This window comes from Siphateles boraxobius, unplaced genomic scaffold (assembly GCF_051911475.1).
Source record: "Siphateles boraxobius isolate OS27281-9 unplaced genomic scaffold, OSU_SipBor_1 20, whole genome shotgun sequence".
Classification (NCBI taxonomy): Eukaryota; Metazoa; Chordata; class Actinopteri; order Cypriniformes; family Leuciscidae; genus Siphateles; species Siphateles boraxobius.
The window spans coordinates 17,220,672-17,247,369 of record NW_027508811.1 but is presented as its reverse complement, the minus strand read 5'-3'; the positions used below and the strand labels follow the sequence as shown (position 1 = coordinate 17,247,369).

Here is a 26,698-nt window from a genome sequence, read left to right as displayed (position 1 = left end):
AAAAAAAATTCATCAACTGGTATCAGATTCTGATTGTAAGCTGACACAGCATCCTAAAAAAGTGGTGCAACAATTTTGTTTGGTGCAACAATGACAAGAAAGTGCAGAAGAAATGCAAGAACATGTCCACGTGAACTAGGGGTGGGAATCTTTAGGCACCATCCATTCCGATTCTGGGAGTCACTATCCGATTAAATAATTACAAGTTTAAAAAAAAAATTAATACAATTGTATGTTAAGATTGTAAATAAGCAAGTAGCCTAGTAAATAAAGAGGAACAACAAAACATTACAAGTAATAAACAGAGTGCTTTTAGTATTTAAGACTAAGTATCTGAATGGTTTCCATTTAAGAGTAGTGAGTGATGTTTCTCAGCTTTTTTGTTGTTTTATTATTATAATATACTGGTGAAATCATGGATAACGGAAGTTGCATTCAGTCACACAGATCTCTTTTGAAATGTAAGATGTGGTTTGTCATGCCAGTTTAATCCCTTAAAACATAACTGACTGTTTACTGTAATTTTGTGTCATAAAAGCATTTTGAGATGCAAGTACATTTAATCAATTACAAGGAAATTCATAGAATTGATCCAGAATTGTTGGAGAGAATGACAATGCATCTTTTTTTTCTCCCACTCCTAGTGTGAATGGTAGTAAACGTTTTCTCACTTCCTCTATTGACATGGATGGAAAACAAAAAACTTTCAAGCAGTCAGTAACAGTGTAAAATGTTAAAGTTTTATCACACAAAGCAATATTTTAGGTGAACAGGGTCTCAGCACAATGTTATGCTTAATGGTCTTCTCTGAATTCAGTTTGTGTTGTTAATGTGCATTTTTGAATATTTGTGATCAGACTGTAATAGCTATTTGCTTTGTTTAGCAAATGCTAGTTTTCCAAAGTGACTTGCAGCACAACAGTTGTAGGGACAGTCCACCTGGAGCAATCTTGTGTTAATTGGTTTTCTCAAAGGCATAATGTGGCAGTGGAGTGAGTTTGTAATCTCTGTAATGACACCATTAAATGTTGCGTCAGATATTAAAGAGCATTTTGTTGTACAACTTGACAACAGTGCCTTAGTTATCCCAATAGACAGTTTAATGAAAATGAAAAAAAAAGAATAGCTTAATGGTTGTTTTTATTTGTTTGTTTTGTTGAGAGCACTAAGTTATTGTTTATGTAAAATAAAAAGGTTGCCTAACTAATTTGGGAAATGTTGTGTTTTTGAAGATATTTTATAGTTTTTATCATTGGCAATCATGATCAAATATGTTTGATCAAATATGCACTTCTGTCGTCATTGTTGTAAAAATGTAGAATGGGAAATGTCAGGGTCTTTACGGCAACCCCTGAATAATCTCTTGGACACTTGAGTTGAGTGCCACAGCGAAATAATTAAAGTAAAAAATTGTTATATTTTTTTTAGGTCATTTTTTTTCTGTAGTGTCATTAGAAGGCATGCTTTTTTCCCCCTTGACCGGCAAGTGCTTGATTCGTCAGTATAGTGTTGCAATTATGTGTTTGTACTGTTTGCATAGTGATACTGACACAGTCTTTCAGTCCGTTTTTTTTAAATGTTTGTGTGCAAGTTGTGCAACAAATGTTTATTACATAAAAGTTACTATGTTTAAAGAGAGGCGGTAACCTGTGCTGAAATGAGTTTTATGACACTAAGCTACCACAGTCTGCAATCACTGTATGTCACAGAAAAATACTTCATATATTTTGAAGGAATTGCAGCATGATCCCACACAGTAAACAGGATGGCCTGGTTTTGTTTTGATTGCTAGTTTTAACAACACCAAAACTGTTGATGGTTATTTATGAGAAATTGAGCAGTTCTCTTACGAGAGGTTCTCTCGTATTGCGTAAGTTTAGCTTACGCTACGGGAAAGATTCATCTTCTCGAGATACTGAAGCCAAAAAATTATCCTTAATTTTGTATACCTTGTCAACGCAGTGCAGCAGCTAGCAGACCTAGAGCAGGCCATCTCGCGTGCTCATTGGCTGCCCTGCGGGCAACTGCTGCAGCCTACCAGTGAGCCCGGCTGGACGTCACGCCCAATGAAGGGCGCCCGCGCCTTTATAGCGTCACAGCCTGCCAGATAGGCGTGGCTTAGAGTATAAAATAGTGGCTGTAGGCTGAATTCTCTGATTTTTCGACTCTTCAGCGAGCTCTTCGCATCGCTGGATTTGAGAGAAGCCACCGCCGCCGTCGAACAGCGAACAGCCAGCCTAGGACAGCGCTGAGGAAGCCGGCCGTCTTCGCCACCTTCAGCCATCCGTGCGAGCTACGCTATCCGGCGAAGTATCCTTTTTGCCTTGCATATTATTCTAAAAGAGCAGCGAGCGCGTTTTAAAGATGCCTCGCACTTCCTGTGGCTCGTGTAAAGCCCCGCTCAGCGCCGGAGACCGCCACCTGATCTGCAGTCTCTGCCTGGGCCTAGAACACGCAGAGCTCGCCCCCTGCGGGCTCGACTCGAAGTTTTCAACACCACAGCAGTCACTCCGCCCCCTGTGGGACCGCGCAGAAAGAAGCTGACGCGGAACTTATGCGCCTGCTGACACAAGCTGTTGACCGTCTCGGGCTTGAGTGGTCGCTGCCGAAGGAACCCGCGCCGAACAGGCTCGACGGCTGCTTCCTTCAAAGTCGCCGCCGATTCCATTCCTGCCGGAACTTCATGCGGAGCTGACGAAGTCATGGAATACACCGTTTTCTGCTAGACTTCAGTCACAGGCCTCCGCGTCGCTCTCCCGAGTGGACGGCGCCGCCGAGAAAGGGTACACAGCGATTCCCCCTGTGAAAGAGGCAGTCGCAGCGCAACTTTGCCCGCCCTCCGCGAGATGGCGGTCACGGTCACGGTCAGCCCTGCCGTCTAAAGCCTGCAGAGCCACTTCCGCCTTGGTCGGCCGCGCTTATGCCGCCTCCGGCCAGGCCGCGTCTGCTCTACACTCGATGGCTGTGCTTCAGATCCTGCAAGCCGACCACCTCCGTGAATGGGATGAGAAGGGCCGGGACCCAGCTGCGGTTACGGATTTGAGAAGCGCGACGGATCTCTCTCTCCGCGCCACCAAAGCCGCGGCCCAAGCCATCGGACGAGCCATGGCCGCGTTAACCGTGACGGAGAGGCACCTCTGGTTAATGCTTGCGGATATGCGGGAAACTGAGCGAGCCACCTTTCTGAACGCGCCGCTTTCCCCCACTGGTCTCTTCGGCCCAGCGGTGAACAGGATTGTTGACCGCTTCTCTGTGGTGCAAAAGACCACGCAGGCCATGAACCTCTTCCTGCCGCGACGCTCGAGTTCCGCCACAGGCCGCTCTCGCGAGAGACAAAGCCAGCCTCTTGTGCGAACCAGCACCCAGCGTACAGCACAGCCTCAGCCTTCGCAGCGACGTCAGGGCGGCCGCCCTAGATCGCGCTCAGACAGCCGTCACAGACCGCCGCCCCCCAGAGGGCCTCGGCAAAGAATCACACTGAAGTCCGAGCACGCGAAGCCCTCCTAACAGCGAGAGAGAAAAGACGCGCGTGTCCCGCTGCGGCCGGACCGCCGTCAAAGTTCATTTCCCTGTCAGTCCCCTTCGAACAGGCTACTGCAGTGGTTCAACTAGCAGCCAACGAGCCGGTTTATTCACCCTCTCGCCTGCACACAAACGCCGTTTTCACGGCGACCCAGAGAAATCTCAAAAAGAGTATAATGTCTGGTCCGGCTCACGCCGTCAGTATTTTAAGTGTAGTGAATGTGCCCACGCCCCAGTGTTCACCCCTACACATAAGCACTCCAAATCCCGTGTCACTCACAGAGCACACTCTCATAAAGCGCAGAAAAGACGCTTGAGTGTTGAATGTAAGAAATGTGTCCACAGGTCTATGCCCACTATCTGCCAGCTCTGTTACACGATCAAAGAAGCAGGTTATGAACGTAAGTCTTGTGCCCGCCAGAGAGCGCTCACGCTTGCTAACACAAACCTCCCCCCGGGCCCCGCCTGCGCGTTTAAGTGTTATCACAAAACACAGGGCGTTAATAAAGCGCCCCCCATCTATTATGATCGAGGCCGTCATATACGGTTGTAAGTCTCGTGCCCGCGTGCGCGCGCTCAAGCTTACAGAGAGCTCTTCCGCCCAGAGCGCTGCTCGCGCGTCAAAGTGTGGTAAAAGTATGTTCCCCATCCCTTATGATCGGGACGTCTCGCATAAGTCAGCCGGTTTCGGCTGTCAGCGAGCGGCCATTCCCACTGCGTGGGAAACTATCCCAGGGATTTCAGAATGGGTGTTGAGCACAATAAAGCAGGGCTATACACTTCAATTCATTCGCCGTCCCCCGCGCTTTCAAGCCCGGACCGCGACGATAGTGAATGCGGAAGTAGCACACCTACTTCACGCAGAAATAGCAAACCTGCTGTGCAAAGGGGCTATAGAAAAGGTACCTCCTTCTCTGAGCGAGTCAGGCTTTTACAGCCGATAGTTTCTCGTACCCAAGAAGGACGGAGCCTTCAGACCTATCCTAGATCTGAGATATTTGAACAAAGTGCTTGCAAAAAGACCGTTCAAAATGCTTACGACCAGGAAAATCCTCGCGCACGTTCGCCCGAGGGACTGGTTTATTTGTCTAGATCTGAAGGATGCCTATTTTCAGATTCAGATAGTACCCCGTCACAGGCAATTTTTGAGATTCGCCTTCGACGGTCAGGCATATCAATACACCGTCCTGCCGTTCGGCCTGTCCCTGGCACCCCGTACATTTACAAAGTCCATGGACGCGGCGCTCGCCCCCCTGAGAAGTCAGGGGCTGCGCATAATGAACTATCTGGACGATTGGCTGATATTGGCACAGTCAGAGACAGAACTACTATCTCACAGAACAGTGCTTCTCAGTCATCTGGAAAGCTTGGGTCTCACGGTCAACTGGACCAAGAGCTCATTACTGCCCAGCCAGTCAATTTCCTTTTTAGGAATAGAACTGGACTCGGTGACCATGACGGCTCGTTTATCGACACAGCGCGCGCGCCGTGTTCGCCACCTAGCCGCATCTTTCCAGAAGGGCAGCTTTCTCCCTTTGAAAACATTTCAAAGGATGTTGGGCTGTATGGCATCAGCTGCAGCGGTGCTCCAGCTGGGCCTACTGCGCATGCGCCCGCTCCAACGCTGGTTGAACGCTCGCGTGCCTCGCCGAGCCTGGGTGTCTGGCGGCCAGAAAATCAGAGTGACTCAGACCTGCATAGCAGCTCTGCAGCCCTGGTTAGTGGCCGACTGGTACCAGCAGGGAGTAATGATGGGAACCATCTCTTATCGGAAAGTCATCTCGACAGACGCGTCCAACTCGGGTTGGGGCGCGCTGTTCGAGGGCAGACCGGCCTTTGGCCAGTGGTCAGACCAGGAGAAGGGTTTTCACATAAACTGTCTGGAAATGATAGCGGTCGAGAACGCGCTGAAGTGCTTCCTCCCGTTCATACAGGACCAGCATGTTCTTGTGCGCTCGGACAACACATCTGTGGTATCCTATGTAAACCGTCAGCGCGGTGTCAGATCCAGAAATCTCTGCAATCTGACGGAACGCCTCCTTATTTGGTCACAGATGAACCTGCGCTCGCTGAGGGCGGCGCATGTGCCTGGCCATTTGAACGACGGCCCAGACAAACTGTCCAGGGACAATGTTCCCCCAGGGGAATGGTCCCTGCACCCCCAAACGGTCCAGAAACTGTGGCGCCTATTCGGCAGAGCGGAAGTCGACCTGTTTGCGTCAAAAGACAACGCTCAATGCCCGACGTTCTTCTCGAAGGACGAGGACGCGCTGGCCCAGGTTTGGCCCAGCCTCCCGCTATATGCTTTCCCTCCGGTCTCTCTGTTGCCACAGGTGATCAAGAGAATCAGGGAAACGCGCCACTCGGTGCTCCTCATAGCCCCGCGTTGGGAGAATCAGACTTGGTTCCCGGAACTGGCACGGCTGTCACATACAGCTCCGTGGCCGATTCCGGTGAGGGCAGATCTCCTCTCTCAGGCTTGCGGCACGATCTGGCATCCCCATCCAGAGCGCTGGTCTCTGCATGCATGGTTGATCAATGGGTACTCGTTGCCCTGCCAGAAGGAGTGATGAACACGATCACGCAGTCTAGACCCCCTTCCACGAGAAGGCTCTACGCGTCTAAATGGTCGGTGTTCTCTGGATGGTGCACCGACAGAGGTCTGGACCAGCGGACATGCGGGGGGCGCAGCTGCTCACCTTCCTACAAGAGCTGTTGGATAAAGGAAGGTCCCCATCCATGCTCAAAGTATACGTGGCGGCCGTGGCAGCGTTCGCGGAATCGACGCACGGCCAGTCACTGGGAAGACATGAGTTGGTCATCCGCTTCCTTAGAGGAGCTAGAAGGATGAATCCGCCGCGCCCCCCGTCGGTTCCCATGTGTCCCATTGGTCCTCGAGGCCCTGAAAGCATTCCATTTGAACCACTAGACTCCGTGGGGTTGAAATATCTATCACTAAAAACCGTTTTTCTGACTGCACTGTCGTCAGTAAAACGTGTAGGGGATCTGCACGCGCTGTCTGTCAGCGCGTCGTGTCTTGAGTTCGGACCAAATGACTCTAAAGTCATCCCCAGACCTAGACATGGTTATGTCCCTAAAGTGATGGGCACTCCATTCAGAGCGCAAGTTATTTCGCTGACAGCGAAAGTGATGTGAATCTCCTCTGCCCTGTCAGAGGGCTGAGATTTTACATTACGCGCTCCGCCTCCTTCAGGCGTTCGGAACAGCTTTTCGTTTCGTTTGGTGGGCGCGCCAAGGGGCTCGCCTCCTCGAAACAGAGCCTGTCCAGATGGATAGTGGACGCTATAGCGGCAGCTTACGCGTCAAAAGGTCTGCAATGCCCTTTGGGCATCAGGGCTCATTCCACGAGAGGCGTGGCCTCGTCGTGGGCATGGTCCAGTGGAATTTCTATCCATGACATGTGTAGCTCCCCGTCTACCTTTGTCAGGTTTTATAACCTAGAAGTTCCTGCCTTGCAGGCTAAACTGTTGTCAGTCTGAAAAAGAGGTGTATTCTGCCCAGATCTCCTGCTCAGATCACTTTCATGACTCAGCTCTCCTGGTTGAGCTGCACTAAGTAGGGTATGTGCCATATGACTATACAGACCGGCGCGCTGCTTTGTATTCCCTATGTGTGCTTATGTACAAGTGATGGCCCGCGTGGCTGCCCACCTTATTTTTTCCACTTATGGGGTTCCCCTCAAGCTCGGGGCCTCATGTGGATGCTTGGCGCGCACGGCGTTGACAAAGTATTCCCGTAGAGTAAGCTAAACTTACGCAATACGAGAGAACCTCTCGTAAGAGAACGATACTCGGTTACTAACGTAACCTCGGTTCTCTCTAGAGAGGGAACGAGTATTGCGTAACCGGCCGTGCTCGCGCCACGAGCGACTTCGCTTCAGTCGTCGAAAAACCAGAGAATTCAGCCTACAGCCCCTATTTTATATGCTAAGCCACGCCTATCTGGCGGGCTGTGACGCTATAAAGGCGCGGGCGCCCTTCATTGGGCGTGACGTCACGCCGGGCTCACTGGTAGGCTGCAGCAGTTGCCCGCAGGGCAGCCAATGAGCACGCGAGATGGCCTGCTCTAGGTCTGCTAGCTGCTGCACTGCGTTGACAAGGTATACAAAATTAAGGATAATTTTTTGGCTTCAGTATCTCGAGAAGATGATTCTTTCCCGTAGCGTAAGCTAAACTTACGCAATACTCGTTCCCTCTCTAGAGAGAACCGAGGTTACGTTAGTAACCGAGTATCGTTTTCCAGTCTGACTTTGAAACTAGGGCTGCACGATTATGACAAATATTTGTCGATTGGCTATTCCTTTGAAATTGTAATTGCGATTATTAATTACGATTATCACAATTTACACTGAATGATGTTTTGAATAGCTTTTTATCATTGACTGAAGCAACTGCATGCCATATTTTTATATACATTTTGGGTCATTGTTACAGTGTAATTATATATTTAAGTATGGACTACGAAGTAATATTAAGCAACTGCTTGTACTTATAGCGTTAGGGTACAATTTGGTTGAGTGTTAGATGCATGTAATTATGCATAATTTACTGTTATTACTATGATAAGTAGGGTAAGTGTACCCATTAAGCCCAACAAAATCTGTGTCTAGTTTTTTTTTCATAAATATTGACAAGGTTTATAAGGAAAAAAATTAGTTAAAATGTAAGATTTATCTCTCATTTAAAAATCTATTAATTAGTTGATGTACATTTTTGAATATAAAATTAAGATAATTTAGGAATAAAGTCAGAAGTCTGGCATGGGCTTAATTGGTACTTTTGGCACCATTTAAGCCCGCATCATCATTTATTCACAAAATATAAAAATTGTTTTGATTTTAAAGTAGTACAAATATTAGTATATTTATTCAGTGACAGGGAAGTATTAAAAAAAATCCTTTTCCTAATGCTTGATTAGAGCCCTGGGTGGGATGGGTGGGTGTAAGTGGCCGGTGATCTGGAGCCTAATATCGGCTTGACTGGAGTTGTAGCTGGAGTCAAGCTGGAAGTTTGACCGGGTGTATCTCGGGAAGGAAGCCGAGTTAGGGCTCCATACTCTGGGGTTTCGGGGGGTCTCCTAGTGGGGCCCCCACACCGGGAGTATGCAGCCTTAGGTCGGCTTGACTGTGGAGTTATGCCCGATCAAAGTTCCACAGGAAGTGACCATATCTCGGGAAGAAAGCAGAGTTAGGGCTCAATACTACCGGCATAGCGGCCCCACTGGGTGACCCCTCCATTCCCGGAGTCCGGAGCCCCAACTTGGCTTGGGTCCCGAGTTTTGCCTGGTCAAAGCTGGACCAGAAGTTGTGGAAATGTTAGCATTAAACACTTTCAGAAAATGTATGAAAGTTTGCAATTAGAGGGATTCCTCATTGAAATGCATAAGGTGGGCTTAAATGGTTCCACAGTGAGTAATGGTGAAAAAAGACAATGTTTTCCTTTAAAAATTTAAGATATGTTTACAAATACATGCATGGAGCTTGAATATACTGTGGACTAAGTATCATAGTAATTTTCATTGTGCCCACATTGAGAAATGTTGTTTTTTTCATTCAAGGTTTTCGTTCAAGTATTGGCTATAGTTTGCATGCGTTTTGTGGCACTGTACCATTTAAGCCCATCAAAAAAAAAGTTAATTTATGAAAATAATCTTCTCTACAAAACAATTTTTGATGCATTTATTTGTAAATTAAAGGTACAATATGCAAGAGTTGTTTGCTGCTAGAGGGCGCTACTTTCCAAACAACAACAACGGCGTAGCTTGATGACGATGTGAAGGAGCGTGGAATGATGGGAACTGTCATTTTAAACTCCACCGTGGATGTAAATCAGTCAGACGGGAATCGAAAAATCATATTCATGGATGAGGTTATTTATTTTTTTATAATGAAATGCTTTTTGTGGCGAGGGTGGCGTGGTTCAGCGTGGTCTGTAATGGGAGAGAGAAGAGACGAGCGGGAAGTAGGTCAAGTGCAAATGACGAACACCTGTGTCTTATTGCAGTGATCGGCGTGGAGAGACCGCTTATTAGCTGCGCGCTGGAACGAGAGAGAGAGACTGGAGAGAAAATTTGACGCAGAGGCAGAAAACCGGTGGATCCGAGCTCTCATTTTTGAACTGTTTTGTGCCGTCGCGGTTGCCACGGTGAATGCGCGTAGTGTGCGACTTTTGTTTGTTTTGTTTTATTTTAATAAAGTACGAGTCCCAGTCACGCAGACCCCTGTCTTCTTCCTTCATGACTCTTGAACCTCATCACACTTTTATTTCATTAAAATGAATTAACCACAAGAAAAGTAAGGTTTAATACTAAATTGGTTATCATAGATGTTACTGTATGTCGAATTCATTATTGTGATAATGCTGTGCAGTTTTACGTGTTTTAAACAATTGTTGTAAAAGTACATTCGAACATACCCACATCATTTGCCAAAATACTGATTAATCTTTATGTATAACACATGCTATATTTATTTACATGGCCATAAACATCAGACGTGATAAACAATGTCAATAAACTAAACACAAATCTAAAGCAATAATACTTCCCTTACATAAACATAACTATTAACGAATGCTACATTTGGAAAATATAAAATTAAGCATGCTTTGTCGACAGAACCAGCTGCAATCGGTAAAGAACTGTGTTCGTAACGACTGCACGAAACAAGCTAACGTTTGTAGCTTGATAGACGCTACAACTACAACTTCCGCATTTGTCAAGAACTCCACGCAGTACGAGCGGAAACCGAGGGTAACTCGGATATGACGCAATTGACTGGCGACTCCCAGCTCCCCCCTGCTGTAACGCCCCATTTCCTTGGTTAAAATCGCAAGTTTCTCATGATTTAAAAATAGTTCGAAACATTTGGAATATTGTAAGTAGGGCTGGGTATCGTAACAAAATTTTCGATACCGATACCTTGACTTCGATACCGGTTCCTGAACGATACTTTTTTCGATACCAATTTTATCAATATAACATTACCTAAAAAAAATATTTTTTCAGTTTGTTGACTTTTTTACACTCATATTTTGAGTCTGTAAAAAAGCAGCAATGCTAAAGTTTTCTATGTTTCCTAATCATTTAACAACATGTATTCTTTACTTCAATGAGCTCATTGTTTCTGCCTTAAAAATTATATAAAATGATAAAGTACTTTTTGTTCATACACAAAAAACAACACATTTATCTCTTATTTGACATAATATCAATGTAGTTACCAAATAAATGGCTGAAAATTGCAGAAATGTATTGATTTCTGAAGAGTCCCGAAACACCAAAGTTTTGGGGTGACTTTGTGTGAGGTCCCCTGAGACAGCTTGCACATGGGTGGGGCTTACTCAACATTGCCAAATGTGATTGGTATACAATAAAAAATGCCAGGGAAGTAACAAATCACTGGATTGATTAAAATAATGAGCACCGTAAAATATAATTTTCTCTTTTTTTTAATTTTATTTGACTTCAAAGTTGAAAGTGGGCTTAAAGGGTACATGGGCTTAATGGGTACTCTTACCCTACATGTAACAGGGGCTTTCACACTGGGTAGTTCTAGAAACTAGCTACCAGGGTGGCTCCCATTCTCCATCTTCATTAGTTTACGATCAGTCCTGTCTAGAACTGTTATACAAATTAGACAGTATATGACTTTTTTTTAAAAATGGTGTGTACTGGTGTTTTGCGCGTTCAATCAGCGTACATGTCTTACATCACTGGTAGTTCCCATTGTGCTGGTTCTTTGAAGTAGTCATGATTCTGCTCTCACAATGTAACATGCTCTAAACATTCCTCTTAAGGATGCAGAATAATGTAAGTTAACTTTTTTTTGTAATCGTGGCACGTTTTTGTAATCATGATTATGTAATCGTGGCACATAAAGTAACAGGGTCATTCCACCGGTGGAGACATGAATATGTATTGAAAGTGGGTCCTATATGTAGTAGAATAGTATCATACATTTCTAATTTGGGACCTTCTTGGCCGATAAAAGGCAGAAAATGCCTTTTAATGCTTGTGGATTGTAGACAACAATCCCCATAGTGCATTGCAATGCTCAGCTCCGCAGACCACTCCCACTACAGTAGCTAGCTTAACTGCAAGATATTTGTGCAATGAACCTGCCACGTTAGCGTGTTAACAAAATGAAAATAAACTTACTTTACAGAAAGACGACCAATTGACCCTGTAGGCTTTGGCTGACGTTGCCAGTTGACCTTAGGTATTCTAAAGTAGGTCTTCAGGACGCCGCTATCCATATGGGGTGCGAAACTCGGGTGAGCAACAACACACACGTCCGTGTCATCCTCCAATTCCGTAGCACAGCTGGAATTCTCGGCAGCAGACAGACTCTTGTTCTGTGTCCATTGGCGCACAGTGAGAGCACAGGCACCACCAATCTGCCGCAGCTCGAGCCATTGCGGGCTCGTCGTCCGAGGCAGGCAGATCGTCTGCATCGGCTGTGGTGACAGCAGCTTCAGCCGCCTCCTGTTCCTCCATAGCCCTCAGCTGCTCGTCGCTATACTGTGGCTCATAAAGGTAGCCACGAACATCCGTTTCTACCATAACTTTGTCAAAATCCAGATCCTCCATAATGCATCCGCCTGTGTATTCAGTACCTTCGTCCATATTTTCAAAAAGTTTCTCCCGGTGAAATCAAACGCACTGGCACTGATCTGATATGTCTGTTAGCGCATTAGGTCCAACCCCCTATGGGCGGGTTTGAAAGTGTTGGGAACTAGTGCTTGTAGTCTTCACAGAAATCCCCCCCTTTTACACTTCCTCCTACAATGATGTAAAATGACGATTTTTGCGTCATTGTAGGAGGAAGTGAAAAAGGTAAATAGAGGATTTCTTTCAGGTGAAAATGAAAGAGTGTTGCACGACCATTCAATAGTATGACTGGATTTCTAACAATGGAAATCTTAATGCAAATGGGTGGAGTGACCCTTTAAGAACAGGTGGCTTACCTCCTTAAGACCAAGAGACTTTTGAATGGTAATTGCTTACAGAACGCACACAGACGACTGTAAAAGGCTTGGATTACCTTGTCCGTCTTTTATACAATGTTTTTCAGTTGCTGTACTCGGGAAAATGAGAATACATCTGTTGACTTTAGCCTCATTAGAGACAGACTGCTAGCAAACTCTGTTGTTATTAGTGTGTCATATTCCCAAATCTTTGAGACAGGGCTCTGTGTTAACATGTTTGTTTAGGAGCACTCGTGCCCACCAAGTGTAATTATTTTTATGGGCACAGTTTTTAATTGAATTAAGAATTGCCACAAAAAAAAGACATGATTCTTCATACAAGACACAAGATATATGTCTTCACAGAAATGTGTAATATTTTACTTGACAGACATCCTGGATTGCAGCCCTGACTGATTGTCTTATGAGTATCTGATAAAATAAATAAACTTCATAATAACTTTCATTTGTTATTCACAAAACCCTTATATAATGCTTCATTATGTAACACCAGTAGTTTGTGACTTTTCAAATATGAATATTAATGTATAAAATCTTAATCAAAACAAATGTTCATCTCGTTCATAAATATTTAAATGCATTTTCTATTGTGATCTGCATTAGCCTATATAATGTTGGGATGAGTGAGACTATTCGACTAGTCGATTAACGATACTCCTGCTGCAAGACTTTTTTTTTGCACATTTAATGTCTTGCTAAGTTTATAACTTTGCTTTTCATTTATTACTTAAAGCTCACTTGAAGTTCTTCGACACTACATCAAAAACAAAATAAACCGAGATGAATACTAAATAACAGACAATGTGTAACAGTTGCATTCAGGTACAGAAATTAATAACTAAGCCTAAATGTAAAGTAACACTATTTGTTAACTATAACAAATAGTTTCTGTAACAAAACTATAACAAATATTCATCTTAACTATAGATGAAACTCTAAGTGTCTGAGTCACTTTATATAGTTTATATAATTTATATATATATATATATATATATATATATATATATATATATATATATATATATATATATATATTAGGCCTACATCTGTATCCCTTTGTGGATTCGCTCTTCCCTTAACAACGCTGATACAAGAGCAACTAAAGCACAAAGAATTTATGCAGATTGGCGCTGCACATCTTGCACTTAATATTATTGTTTGATCAAAGTGATTACAGTCATCACTGCACATTTTCTAAGCCTAACGAGAAACAACTTTAAATAAAACAGGTCTATTGTTGCATTTTATCAATGATTTTGAAAAAGAAATAGACTATCTAAAAAGAATATGACCGTTCGCAAATAACCCATAGTCAATGTCGGGCATTGCATTTGAGCTGAAACTGAAAAGTGAATGAATGGTCGGTAAACTGCAGCGCTTTGCTAGCTGGTTAATATACTCAACCGAACACCTCCTATATGAGATTAATCAGTTAGACAAAATAAAAGTAATCTTACAACTTATATCTGCACAAAAGGGCACAAAGGCGCACGTGACCGCGCTAGTCTATAACTCGTTGTGCATTCCCTTAACAGCGCACTGATACATGGGTGACTAAAGCACAAAAAATGTACAACATTATAATTTATTACAATCGTGTTCTCATTATAATGCAATGTATATAACATTTTACCCGCTTTGAAATAAATGAGTGATAATGCCAATCTGGCAACAGATTATGATAGACGATGCTGGGATGGAGAGCACTTTGATCATCAAGGAGGAGATGGTCCAGCGAGTGTTTGAGAGGACTAACGTACGGAAAAGCCTGGGGCCGGATAATATCGAGGCATGTTCCATCTTCCAATGCTCAATAGACACCCAGGTGGTTACACTGCTTTGGAAAACAGCAGTTGTGACCCCCCTTCCCAAAGTCTCCCATCCATCCTCATCCAAGGATTAGAGGCCCATCGCCCTCACCTCTCTTTTAGTTAAATCACTTGAGCGGGTCATTAAAAAACACATCATGAACTCCTGTAAACATGCCCTTGATCCTCTACAATTTGCTTACAGATTTGGGTGGGGGACGGACGATGCCATTGTAGTGCTTTTAAATTATCTGTATACACACCTGGAGGGGTGTAAAACACATGCTCGCGTTTTATTTGCAGACTTTTCATCAGCCTTCAATACAATCCACCCACAAATCTTAGCAAACAGACTTAGAGACAACTTCCAATTGAACTCAACACATTTGAATACTTCCAAGACCAAAGAATTGGCCCTTGATTTTAGACATGGGGCTCCCTCACCCACTCCGACCCTGATAAAAGGAGAGGAGATATAGATGGTGACGGAGTACAAATACGGGGCTCTCATTTCAAGTTCGCACAGGGCCTCGCACCCCACCTGCGACGGCACTAATTCCCATGGCAATAACCCAATCAAATAAGATGTGGGGAGGGGTATGATTGGGATGTGAAGTAATGTGAAGTCGTTTTATTATTTATGATATTGTGCATGTGGACAATGTTTGTGTTGTGGATTATGTGTCAATATGCCTGTACTGTACAACAAATTGCCTCTTGGGGACATTAAAGTTTTCTAAGTCTAAGTATATGACAGATTAGTGCTGCACATTTTGCACTTAACTGTATTTCATGATCAAAGTCATTCCAGGCATCACTGCTTTTCACTTTATTTCGCTGGTCTGGAAGGCGTGCTGTCCAACGCTAACCAATCAGACCTCAGGTACCGCCCAAAATGCTGCAACCAATCAGTAAAGATAGACCAATATATTTTTTAAAGTCAGGACGATCATCGCTTTCATGATCGATCATCGCTGTCAAGTCCAAGTACTAGAGTACTCATGCTCATCCCTATTGCAACCTATAGCCAGGTAAAAATGGCATTTGAAATCTTCCTTTCTGTTTTTGGAGCCCTGTTCTCCATAGGCCTTCAGGTTATTAAAAAAAAGTGCTGTTTGGCCACATAGGGCTGTTTAGTGTACTGGTAATCTGTTAGAGCCCCATGTTGTTGTGAAAAGCTAAATCTTTTTTTTTTTTTTTTTTTTTTTTTTTTTTTAACATATGTTTTGTCAGTGTACAGCTGCCCTGCTGGGCCGGTGATGAAATTTGGAGGTCTTTCCATAGCCATTGACAGAGCACATCCTCTGAGACTTCATTCTTCCCCAGGTGTCTGGGCCGAGCAAAATAGCTGGCATGGCACCAAATGTGAGTGTACTTGCTGTTGAAACATTTTTGAGAGCGTTGCGTGTCGTTTTTCTTTTCTTTTTCACTGCTTGTTTCCTTCAGAGGTGTGTTTGCTTCTGTTTAGGTACAGCATCTCTTTTTCTTCTCTGTCCTGTTAGTCCTCTCTGTCCTTTTCTTTCTATGTCCATCTCTGTTCTTCTCTATGGTGTTCCTGTTTTGTAGTGCGTGTCCTAGTAGAGCCTTTCGGCTGATCAGGCTTTGTTTCAGACTGAATGAGCGCAGTGTGGAGGCAGGCTGGCAGATAAACAGCAGGATCTGCAACGAGCAGTCACAGCTCGCTCTCCCACTTATGCTCTCTCTCCGTCTCGCTCTCTTTCTCCCTCGCAGTGCTCCACAGGAGGGAGAAAAGCGTGATGAGCTTCTCTGTTTACTGGCCTCTTCCTCTCTGTTGAGCTGCATGCATGTTTTATTACACTGCCATCAGAAGCACAAAAACAAGCATTTGTGTGCAAGAATTAGCCACTCCTCTGAGAAAATCTTCGCCGTTTTTGTGTCCCTCCGCTCTGTGTGCGTAATTTAGACACCGCAGGTTTTTCATTTCCCTTTTCGTCTGTTTTGGTATTTAAGCCAATGCCGACTCATGCACAGCTCATAGTCTTTTGGTAATATGATTGTATTTTGTGCCCCACATGGAAATCATTTGGAAGGAGTTCTGCTTCTTGGTCTCTCTGGACCATCACCAAACACAAGCAGAAATTCCAGTTGGCAGATGGATGAGCTGAGAGATGCTTTTAGCCAATGACAAGATACTGTCTCAATGCCTCTTGGCAGAATAAACTGCTCAACTTCTGTTGCATTGCAAATGAAGAGAAGCACTCGTAACATGCTTTACTGTTTAAGATCCTTATCGCTCAAAGATGAAACCTTTGCTCTTTACCCTATATTGGCATGATGTTTTTGTGCTATAAAAAGATAACGAGGGTAGATGTATTGTCCCCTTTATGGCTCAGCTTGTTAAAGTCTATCAGAAATGGCACTCGTAATGCATTTTAATTGCGTAATGTGACTTGTTTCAGAAAAATCCTCTGTGAAATTATTGTTAAAAGTGGCCTGTACAGTGCTGTGTTTGGTTGTGTTGTAAACATTTGCAGCATGTTTCTGTATTTGGTTGTGTTGTGAGTATCTGGAGCACACGTGTGTTGTAAAACTGGTGAAGATTTGTTTTCTTAATTTGCAGGTGATTTTTCTATTTGCATGCATTTTCTTTAGTTGCAGCGCGTTGAGCTCTCTCGGCCACCGTAGACGCGCCTATATGCAAGTTTCATATGGACTACATAATCTATGAATATTTGTCTTTGTATGTAACAAACCAGCTTTAAATTTTAGCAATTCTTTTGCAGAAATATGACCACATTTGTTGCTTTCTCTGGCAAAATACGACACCTCTCCTTACTTATTGCATGTCCTGCACAAGGTGAGCGTTATTTTAGAACGCATTACCTTAAATACCGTGATGCGAAACCCCTCGAAGAACGCTGTCATGTTTACAACTGTGAGGCATTTAAGTGGCACCGAAATCTGCGATTCGGTTCGGTTACTTGGGTGCCGAGTTTCGGTATTGTCGTAATTGTCACGTAATTGCAACCCTAATTGCTTGACATTTCAAGCTTTTTTTTCTATAGTTCTTATGTCTGTGAGCCAAGTAGCCTATAGGCTGAGTTGTGGTTCATTTATGTGACGTGCTGTAGGTCAGGGAGACAGAGACGGCAGAAAGTACATTGTTTGTTTTCTTTATTTTACAAAAGCACAATGTTTTTTGTTATTGTGAGCATATTACTCAAATGAAAGTAGACCCTTTACAGTTTGGAATGATGTACTAGTCTTATCCAAAAATGACGGAGTATTTTAAGTTGAAGACATGCAAGTGATCACGCCGGTGCCTCCATGTTATTGTTAGTTAGGCTATATTAGTTATATTACTATATCTGTACTTGGAAATCTAGTTTAGACCTACATGATAAACCAGAAAAGAACTGTTTATTAATTTGTATGTTTGTTTTGTTTATTCGTGCTATTGCGCTCGTAATTTGATTTGTTCTTATTTTTTTACTGACTGCCTGTAACAATATTTAAAATTTAAATGAGTTAGGCTAATAGTTTTTGGTGTCATAACCTTATTTTTTTAAGGTTACATGGATCAAAAACAACTAAAACAATAACTAGGCCTAGCTATTTTATTTTATTTATTTATGTATTACTTTTTTGTGGTGGGGCCAGTGAAAATTTTGGCAGGGCAAGTAAAAATTCGAACCACTGGCTCAACCGGGCCAGTAGAAAAAATCCTTTGCATATTTTTAATGAAATCTGAACGATTCCTGTTCCTCCATTGACAGCTAAGCAACTAGGGCCTACTACTTTGACGCTTCAAAAAGTTCTTAAAGCGATCATAAAACTAATCCATATTATTTGAATGGTTTAGTCCAAATTTCCCGAAGAGACATGATTAATTTGTTTATAAAAGCCTAAATTCAATCTGTTTCTCATATAGAGTAAATGATGACAGAATTTTCATTTCTCGGTGAACTAGCCTAACCCTTTAATAATTTGGATGATTAATTATCATCCTGTTATTGCTTAAGGAGAACATCTTCCCCAACTTATCCCTACCAATGAATTGTCTATGATGGTCATTTTTGCTTTCATCTTAACTGACTGTTTTTTTTTTTTTTATGGCTGTGATGTGAATTTATGACTGACGGAACAGAACCTGAGATGTTCCCTCATTGCCAACACAGGGACCCAGTAGCTATGTTTCCATCACCCTGTTTTTATGCACAGTTTGAAGTTTCGCATCAGAAACGAGATATGGAAACCGTTTTTCGAAGGAAAAAAAATACCTAAGCAAAAAAGTTTTTACGCTCGCTTGAGGTGGTTTTTGACTTGTGCGAAAAAGATTTAATGGGAGATGGAAATTCTGACATTAAACCCATGTGACTTATAGGCAGTTTCCTCATGGTTGGAATTACATCTCTTTTTAGATAACCGAACCGGATCATTTGACTCGGCTCAGTAATAAGATTATTCGTATGCATGTTACTCATCTTGTTTTCTGACCTGATAATAAGGATGATCTTTTCGCTTTTCGCATTTTTGTTTTTTTTTGTGAACTTGGAAAAGATTCACATTTGGATAGAAACTCATAATGTTGGCACTTTTGCTCCTCGATTTAAGGACACTTAATTGGTGCAATGTAAACAAATGGGACTTGCTGGGCTCCTATGGAAAAGAGTTCTCATTGAACAGAGTCTAATTTGTGTGTATTGTGTGCACATAGTGAGGTGAGTGGGGACTACGTTTCAGGCTTGGGGCTTTTTTGGCATGATTTACATTTACAGATTTGTGCACCTGTAGAGACTGCTGTTGTCTGATGTTGAGAGTTGAAGCATACATTTCCAAGTTTAATGAGCTCTTGTTTTAACGAGCAGAGCACTGTATTATTGCAGATTCAAGGCTGCGTAGAACGACAATAGGAAAAATCATGTTTTTTGTGCCATGTGGTCTTCATGAAACTTATTTTCATTTGATTTGCATCACACCTGTTTAATATTTGATGGTGTATTTGGGCTTTTTAGTCATCAGATGTCACCTGCTTTTATTTGGATTAAGATCATGATCATTAATCCCTTAATCCTAGATGTTGTAATTGCACTTGATGAGCGAGTAATTGTTGGCATAATCTGGCATGCATTTTGTTTACATGCTACCACAAACAGGGTTGTGCCAAGTGCTTTGAAAATATTCCAAGAACCAATTATGAGAGAGAATAATTCAATGTGCTAATCGTTTGACAAATTTTTTTTTTTTTTAATCCCAAAGCATGGGATTTGATTGAGCAAAATGTTTTTTTTTTTTTTTTTTGCTCTAACAGTGACAAGTCTCATCACTGTGGTTAGCTTGGGCTGTTTCCTTTCTACAATCCCCTACCAAAACTGAGAAGATTCACTTCTTTGAAATGAAACTGATTGCTACATACCCATCCGAAAATAAAAACCAAATCTGTGTTAAATGCCTCTGAATGCCATTAAAAATAAATACAAACTCAGGAATCACGTTTTCTAAAGTAATTAATATTTTTCTTGAGGCACACGTTTTTTTATTTTTTTATTTTTTATTTTTTTATAATTTAACAATACTTACCCAGAGAACTATATAATTATTCAAGTCATCAGTGACAGAAGTTGTACTCATAGCTTGTGCTCTTATCGCATAAGTGTCGATTTCCAGGACAGGTAGCTCGAACAGATGTAGCATGATTAGTACAACACTTTTTGGGGAAAAAAGTACAAGAAAACTACAAAGATTCTTTATTTATGCCTTTTATAATGTCACCAAAGATCAGGCCAGTAAGCACCGCTGACTGTAGTGAAAGTGATTGTTACGGTGCTGTTCTGAGCAATATAATCTTATGAAGCGTCTCTTGTTTTAATAGGTTGCTGCTCCTGACCATTAAACTATGGAAACTCATGTTCTTCCAGACTCGTATTCTCACATCTCACATCTCACATCTCGTGCTGTACGTCTGTAATTGTGAGAAATTCAGTCTCAGGTGGGTTTTATAAATATATATATATATATATATATATGTATATGTATGTGTATATGTGTGTATATATGTATGTATCAGTATATGTATGTATCAGGATTGTTTAAAGAGTTGTTTAACTTTTTCCACACGTCTCTGAGCTCAATGTACTCGCTCGACCAGGCTGCAGCAGAATTCATGGCTTTTATAAAAAGTTGAGAATTAATCATGCTTGTGTTTAAAGATTTTATTTAAATTGTCAAGCTTATTGCTGTGTGAAAATCTTGTGCATGACCCATTCAAACTAGCTTGTTTTTTTAAAACCATACTAGGACAAAATCTCATTTTCATCCACTCTCTCAACTCCAACAGGCTGCATTGTTCGGTATTAAGGAAGGCTTCGGATGCATGGACCATCAAAACATTAATCCTCCATATTGGAGTGTCATGTAGTGTCAGTGGTACCAAATGGTTCTTTTGTCACTTCTTATTGCTTATTGTGGGATCAGTCAGTCGCTGGCCGTCCTTTTACCCAGCAGGGTGCCGTCCTGGCAAGCACTCCTCTTTCTCGAATCCAAGCCCTTAGCGCTTGCTGTTTTGAGGCGATTTTGGCCAGAATCTCCAATTAGAGGACTCTTCTCTCTCTACCTTTTATATTAGAATTAACCCTTCCCTATCCTAAAATCACTCCCTCACTCTCAGTTCAGAGTTCATCTATGTTTGCAGGCCAACCCGTGGATGTCTGTGCAACTGTCACAGACATGACACGAAGGTAGAGGTGTGACTGCTATCATTCTGTTTGTGTAGCCAACCATTTATAAATCAGCCTGGGTAACTCACAGGTGATGTCTTGATCCTTTGCTTGAAGGCCCTGTTGTAACTGCAGCATTTTTATATATTTTCATATTAATGGGCATCTTGAATAATTAAAAGTAGAGTAGACTTGTTGTAAGAACAGTAAGGAACGGTTATAGTTATATTTCTACTTAAGCTTGGTTCGGCACAGGAATATTAAAATACGTTCTAGGCCCGTAATTTTCAGCACAGTTGGCTCACCCTCTCTCTCTCTCTCTCTCTCTCTCTCTCTCTCTCTCTCTCTCTCTCTCTCTCTCTCTCTCTCTCTCTCTCTCTCTCTCTCTCTCTCTCTCTCTCTCTCTCTCTCTCTCTCTCTCTCTCTATCTATCTTTTGCTAACAATAAGATGTTTTCCCCTTCAAATGGTGATACAATCATTAGCTTAAAACAATAAACTAATATCCTGATTGTTTTAAACTAATTATGGTACCTCCGTTTGAAGGGTAAATCCCCTTATTTTTTAGCTGTTTGAGAGAAAAAACAAACTACTATGTATTGAATGTCATCAAAGACAGAAACATATTGAGATTTATTTATTTTTTGCTGTGTCACCCAGCCCTTTTGATTTTGAACTTTAAAGAGAGAGACCTTGCCACAAACAAATTAAAGTGCATAATCCAAACAAACATTCATATGCTTAATTTTGTTGAGGTCAATGCATGCATAATGTAAGAAGATGAACTTCTACAGAAACACACAGGCTTATTCAGAGCCTTCTGAGGTCACAGTCTTGTTGGAGCTGTGTACTGTGCTCTGGAAATATTAAAATCTGCAAATTAATTTTTCATACAGCAGCAGGGCCGTTTGAGATACAAGTTCTCGTACTACTAATTGTTGATGGCCAGACACTGCAAGGAAAATATTCTCCTTCTGTCGGCTCTCAGTAGGAAGTCCGTCTGTACTGGCCTTTATGCCAGCAGGTGTGTGTGTGTGTGTGTGTGTTGTGTTATACTGCAGAGAATAATGTTGTTCTATTGAATTCATCATCTGTTCTTTTACACGTTTGAGGAAAATAAGATTAGATAGGTGGCACCGGTTGTCAAAAGGAAACATAAGGGCCCTCCTCCTGTTGTGAGTCACACACTGGGGGTCTGTCACAAATCCCTCCATCCAATCTGCCTCCCTGCTTTTAACTTTGTTTTTCAGCTTACAGGGCTTTTCCATTCAATCTTTTTCAAATAAATTATTTTCTTTAAAAGACAAGATTTGGTCTCCAAAAACCTTTTTCCAAAAGGTACATATTGAAAAGGGGAGTCGTTTTCTATTCAGGGTCATCTTATATTCGGAACAATCCGGTAATTTATTATTATTCAACACTCAAATAGCTAAAACTGAGTTGTACAAACATTTAAATTGCACTTAAGACATCTTTTATATAAACTTTCTAATTATAGAACAAGGTCAACAATGTCTGTGAATACGGTCAAAACCCATTTTCACCCATTGAACTCTGTCATCAGAGAAGCGATAATTAAATGTCTGTTTTGGTCACTGATTTCAGCCCGAACTCGAAAATAGCCGTTTCGGCCGAAAAGTTTTGGTAGCCGAAATTCTGGTGCATTTTGCTTGTAAATGTCTACTTGTATCTTTTTATTAAAGACAAACAATTAATTTGATACATTTTCATTGCACCACTGAAGTTCCTTATGCGCTCCTAAATTTTTCAAAGTAGCTGCACGTCTTATACTTGGCAAAAAAAGTGTCAAGCCCTGCCTTTGAGTAATCAGCAAAATTATGGTGCACGGCTTAGGGTCCAAACAATGAACATCAAAAAGTGTCAGGTGTGTGGGAAGAGGCTACTTCACTTTAGATTTGAGGATAATATAGTTGGTTCTCAGAGATGTCAGAACTTCTTTGTTGTTGCCACAAGATTGAAACTAAGCACATCTTTTTTCTCTTGTAAGTGCGTCTTGTGTGTTTGGTGCCGTTTCAGTCAAATTATGTTATGCTTTATGATGATATATATAAATGAGCAATATTTTACAAGCAAAATTGTTATTTTAGTTGTAAGCATGTCTGTATTTCAGCTGTAGGCACAAGATATCTTTGTGGAGCACGGAAATAATGTATGGCCTCTGTTAGCCTTTGTACGTGAGTCTATGAATTTCAACTCTTCTTGAATTAAATATGTCATGAATTAAACATTTCCACAGAAGATTTCTTCGGGTCCATACTGAAAAAAATAAAAAATCAATCAATGGACATGCAGTTAAAACGCATTCAATTCATTTAGGTCTGGTTCTGTTTTTAATGTTTTCTCCAAAATATTTTGAGTAGGCTTCTGTGCAGGAATAGCTTCAAAAGTTCACCGCCACGTACATGAGCAGCTTAGAGTGAACATTGATTGATGCCAACTTCATTACCTTGAAAAAGCTTCATTCAGTAACAAAGTAATTTGGCCCGCGTGTTTTTTCCTTACCCGTCCCTCAACCTGAAATGAGTTTGCTACCTCTATCTGGATGACATGCAGTATATGATCATGATGCAATATATACATTATTGAGAAAGTGTCACGGTGTTTCAAAATACTGATTGTAGCACAGCCTGCTGATTAGTTGCCTACAACGGCTCAGTATAGAGGTCTCCAAGGATGAGAGCAGGAGACCGCAGCCATTTTTATGCTGTTCTCAATTCTCATGCCAAGTAATTTTTCATGTGTGTGTTGGTTCAGGTCCTCTGGCTTTTTACAGCACCTCAGAGGAATTGAGCATGAGCTCCGCCTCCTTGGGTTTTTTCCCCCATATGATTTCTCTCTCCGTTCCTTGCTTGTGTTGTCACTGAGTGGTTTGAGTTCAGGTCCAGGAGGGAAACACGTCTGTGATTTTCCTCTTGCATGTCTTGATGTAGTTAGTGAGGTTTTGTTTTTGAACCTGCTGACCTCACTGTGACCCTGCTGTGTCTATGGCGACCGCTCCAGCTGTGAGAGGTTGTGGCAGCACAGGGCTTTGTGGCTGCATTCCAGCGTTGACAAGCCTGCACGCGTAGAGACACCATTACAAGAACCCTACTCCTGCTGAACATTATGGGATAGTAACTTGGAGACCATTTTCGTTCAGCTTGAGTATTTAAATGGGGGTAAATCTTAAAGGTTGTGTTTTTTCTGTTAAAACGTGTATTTTTCTTTTTGCTTTATTTGTGTGGGGTTTTTTTGTAAAAAATTGTGATTCTCAATTGATCCAGTCTTGCAGCCCTAGTTTGAGTTGTATTAACACTTGTGGAAAACAGCAGCAAAAGCCAAACATTCATCTCAACCCAGTACAAATCTAAGGATTTTAACCTCTAGCATCCAGACCCTGACCTCTTTATTATCATGACAACAGCTTTGTCACCATGATCATGATTCTGCACATTCTCCATCACACTTGCCAGAGTCAGTGTATGAAGTGTAGCTGTCACAAACAGAGCAGATTACAGCAGGCTCACAGTGTTTAATAGGCTTACTGCTATCGATAGAGTCAATGTTTTCTTTTTTGCCTTTTCATTTTCCCCTCTTTCTTTCCATTCATCTCTCTATAGCTCTCTCCCACTTTCTTCTTCATTCATGTTATTGTATTGTCCTTTATTTCCAGCCATCCATCTGCCAGTGTTCTCTTCTCATGCTCCAGTCCAGACCATTCGTTGGTATTCTGACCTCAACCAATCCCCTGAATATCTAGGAAGATACAGAAACACTGTGAAAAGAAACTGATTCTAAGTCTCATAATGTCTTGCTAATGGCTAAGACTTTGCTCTCTGAATGAGCCCTGGCTCTGTACAATCTGCCAAGAAAAGCGTTGCCTCTGGCTCTCTTTTTTAAGGGGCTAAATCTCAGTCTCTTATCTTTCACTCATTTTATTCTTTCTTACCTTAAGTCTCAGGCCTATCCGCTAACTCTTCCCAAATGTCTTTATGCCACTGGTCATGCTGTCACTTTCACCCTGTCACTCTGTGCCGCCTTCTTTCTCTTTAGCTCACACATGCATTCTCTCGCCTGGTTTTTGCAGCTTTCTGCAATGCTTTCCTGGTCCCTGTGCCCCTGTTCTCCAGTCAAGTGCACTTCAGTCTTGAGAAGGCTTCTACACCTCGCTTGCCGTCCGCTGGGCTTAAGTGGGGTTTAACGCTCTGACCTGACTCATGATTAGAAGTGTAGAAGGGCAGATCCTGCACCATGGCAAGAAAAATCCTGCTCAATAATGAATCATGATTAAACTTAGAGGGAAATAAAGGGGTAGAAATAAGGCGAAGAATATAAAAATGGATGGGAGTACTTTAAGAAGGTTTGTGACATTCAGATCCCTGCAGGTAATGATTATAGGATTTCCAAGTTGAAGAACATGTTTACTCTTCTTGACGGTCTTGTGCTGGTTTGTCTTTTCTTTTTGTTTTCCCACCAGTATTATTTTAGTATCATTGAAATACTAGTATAGTTTGGTTTTATTAATAGTGTGAATAGTTTATTTTCGGTTTTCATTTTAATTTAAGTTTTAGTAATTTTGTTGTGGATTTGTATTTATATATAGCATATATATATATATATATATATATATATATATATATATACACACACACATACATACAGTATCTCACAAAAGTGAGTACACCCCTCACATTTCAGAGTAATCAATGTGCTGCTTGTATAGTAGTATATATTTACTGTCCTCTGAAAATAACTCAACATACAGCCATTATTGTCAAAATAGCTGGCAACAAAAGTGAGTACACCCTAAGTGATAATAGCTGTACATCGTTTATCCTTGCAAAGCCACATGTCCTGTTCATCATTTTCATGTTTTTGTCTGCTTGTCAGGATCATACGAATTTGTGTATCTTGTATTAGAGCAGTTAAAATTTATGCTTTGAGTACAATTCTCTCATATTCTCAATTCTCTTCAGTTCTATAGTATTGTCCCTTGAGAAGATTTACTAAAATGTTTGCTGAAATGTGAGGGGTGAACTCACTTTCGTGAGATACTGTATGTATATGTGTGTGTATATATATAATATATAAAAATATATATATAAAAAAATATATATATATATATACATATTTAATAAGTTTACGTATTTTAAAATAGTATTTTATTTCAGTTAATGTTTTATTTCAAGCACCAAAAATGTTTTTTGAATTGTTTTTGATTTAGTTAACTATAACCCTGTTTCCCACCCCAAGGCCCTAATTACACTCTGACCTCCTCTCACATTAGCTTTACCACATACTTTAAATAAAGATTATGTTCTTGCAGGGGTGGACTGGCCATCTGGCAGAGCCGGTGGGCCGACGTGCTTTTTGGGCCGATAAATTGCATACTTTTTTTAATTCTTTCTTTTTTTTTACGGCCCATAAAACTTGTACATAGAACCTTTTGTTTCGTTTTGCTTAATTGGCGGCGCTGGGGTCTTTGTGCTGTTGAAATGCTTTGGTAAGTTTTTTTTTCCTTCTTTTTTTTTCTGACAGACCATCCCATGAAACGCGTAGATCAGCGGCCCATTGGTTATTTTCTTGATTGGCACTGGGCTGAGACAATCACATCTTTAAACACCTCCCCCTTTGGGCTCTGACGAGCGTGGAGTGTCAGTGTGTATCTGTCAAAATAGTCAGAG

General features: G+C 41.8%; 1 protein-coding gene across 6 annotated transcripts in view; it reads left to right on the top strand.

The window, feature by feature from the left end:
* The window catches only part of ndst2a (N-deacetylase/N-sulfotransferase (heparan glucosaminyl) 2a), a 166,377-nt gene that overhangs the window by 12,849 nt on the left and 126,830 nt on the right, over positions 1-26,698 (top strand). For 4 of the 6 annotated variants that reach the window (XM_077237212.1, XM_077237215.1, XM_077237214.1 and 1 more), the window contains exon 2: positions 20,172-20,288. The exons of the other annotated variants lie outside the window; for them this stretch is intronic. The gene's annotated coding sequence lies outside the window, so the exon portion shown is untranslated. The remainder of the gene's footprint in view (positions 1-20,171; positions 20,289-26,698) is intronic. 6 annotated transcript variants of the gene reach the window in all.